At 35.3% G+C, this 2325-nt stretch overlaps 1 protein-coding gene across 1 annotated transcript in view; it reads right to left on the reverse strand.

The window, feature by feature from the left end:
• nicn1 (nicolin 1) overlaps window positions 1-163 on the reverse strand; it is an 18293-nt gene extending 18130 nt beyond the window's left edge. The window contains exon 1 of the mRNA XM_016574748.1: window positions 84-163. The gene's annotated coding sequence lies outside the window, so the exon portion shown is untranslated. The remainder of the gene's footprint in view (window positions 1-83) is intronic.
• Between the last annotated feature and the right edge of the window lie 2162 nt (window positions 164-2325).

The raw sequence follows: 2325 nt of genomic DNA on the forward strand, positions 1-2325 counted from the left end.
GTTCATGTTGCTTAAACGTGCTGTCTATGTAGGCAGCCTTTGAGTATTCAAACACGGTCAGTATGCATCACTGAAGTACTTACTATATTCAGCTGTCTGACTCGCTCTTTGGACTAAAATTATCTTGTATTAAAAAGCCGAGTCGTGCCCTTAAATGGTGCCGAGGCGCTTTAGAGCAGCAGAGTGATTGCAGTCATCTGTGCAGGCATCGGAAGCAGCTTTATGATGGTTTATGGTTTCATGTGTTGATAGTTGCAGCTCCGCATGTCGCTTCCGGTCCGTTGTGTGTGACGTGTTTTCCTTAAAGGGCCAGTGTCATTAGAGTAAACAATCAATGCCTTATCCTATCTTTACAGAACAATCGGTAACAAAAACAACAACAATAATAATAATAATAATGCTAATAATAATAACAATAATAATACTACTAATAATAATAGTTATCAAAATAAAATTGTTGTTTATTTTCACTGATTTGAGAAGAATGCTTTAATATATATATATATAATGTTGGTTATTTAGGCGATAATTTGAGCTAATAAAACAATTAACACAAAAATTACCAATGTTACAATAAGCACATTAAATATCTTTTATCATGTGTAAATACTGTCGCAATTATTCATTATTTTTGAATTCACTGAGTTGAAGCAGTTCATCAAAATCTACAGATAAAACGAATGGGAAATAATGTAATAAATGTTGCAAATCACCTGTTTTTGTGCGTAATCCAATCGTAAATTATGAAATGTAGGCCTAGGATGACCTCTCAGATCAATATAAATTATTCTTTTCATACAATGTTTCAAACTGTTTTTTTATTACACTACCCACAGTCACCGGCAGAGGGCAATAACGCTCTTCTGTTTCAAACGCACGCATTTTCTTGTACAGTATGTGCTGAATCCTCTATGATTGGCTTTATCTCTTATATAAAACACATTTCTGTTCCACCAACGTGTCTATTGTTCGCCATGCATGACATACCATGCTCTTTCTGTCAAAGTCATGATAATTAAGGATGCATAATTATTCATGAGATTCATAAAACCATTGTTGATTCAATATACTGGGCCCTGCGGAGAAAGAAAAGGAGTTTCTTGTATTACAGTGTCAATATAAAAAAAGACTTTTTGTCGTTAGTATGTGTATCAAGTCTATAAGTGCATACATATTTTTTATTATTATTTATAATATATTGGATCATCACTTATTACGTTATTGCATTTTTTCCTGCCATTTATTCGTCATGCACTGGCTGCACTTACTGACTCACATCGGCAGATTTATAAAACTGCATTTAATTTACAAATTGTAAATTAAAAGCAAACATTGACAGCTCTATATCTATAATAATAATTAGCTTCCTCATTGTACAGAAATTAGTGACAAATTGAAAAACCTGCTCTTCCCAGGTTCGCTCGCTATAGGAAACGGAAAATACAATATTTTCCCAGCTGGCCCATGACTGGCCTACTGGAGCAGCTAGTATTTAGGCTCAGGGTTTATTTTATCGACGCTGCTGTGCACAGTCGCGTTTCCGTGTCTGTTTGTTTCAACCGGAGGTTTTTCGCGGTCCAGCACTCAGGCAAAGCCAGAGAATCAAACACCCCCTCAGAGACGCGCTTCTGGCTGAAAAGCAATGAGAAATACCTTCAAGGACAGCATAGTGGAAGGAAAGACGACTCGGAGGGGAAGGATTTATCATCAAACATGTTTCCAAACGAACCACTGTGAGCCAGGCAACTCAAACAGTGCGTCTGACTATAGGCCAGGCGTTGACATGATCGGCGGGAGCTGTAGTTTGTTTGTTTAGTAGGATTTCAAACTGACACGGCTCTTTCCACACTCTTAAGCATTCCTTTCTGTCAAAAACACATAAAAACAACCTAGCCTGTAAGCAGCCTTTAGGTCTGGTCGCACCAAGACGAATCTCCAGTGCCATAAACATATTTTAATTTTAGGGCCCTATTTTTATTTCTTTTTTTCTCCCAAATTCCGTCTTATTTTTCTTTTTCCAAATTCCGTTTTTTTTCTGTTTTAATTTTTCTGGATTCCGTTTTAATGTTATACTGTGTATTGTGTTGTGTTGTGCATTTACATTTTTTTTTTTCTGCAAAATTGTATTCTGGTAAATAATTTTCTGGTAAATATTCCTTTAAAATAATGTTATAATAATACTTTTATTAGTAGTAGTTCTATCATTACATTAAGTCATATATTTCTGTCACGGTTTCTTCAAGTTAAACTCAACTTTTATTTTGACGGGTTGTTGTGAAGACTTTTAAAGGGGTCATATGATGCTGCTAAAAATAACATTATTTT

Source organism: Sinocyclocheilus rhinocerous, unplaced genomic scaffold (assembly GCF_001515625.1).
Source record: "Sinocyclocheilus rhinocerous isolate Xijiao unplaced genomic scaffold, SAMN03320098_v1.1 scaffold1645, whole genome shotgun sequence".
In the NCBI taxonomy this organism is placed as follows: domain Eukaryota; kingdom Metazoa; phylum Chordata; class Actinopteri; order Cypriniformes; family Cyprinidae; genus Sinocyclocheilus; species Sinocyclocheilus rhinocerous.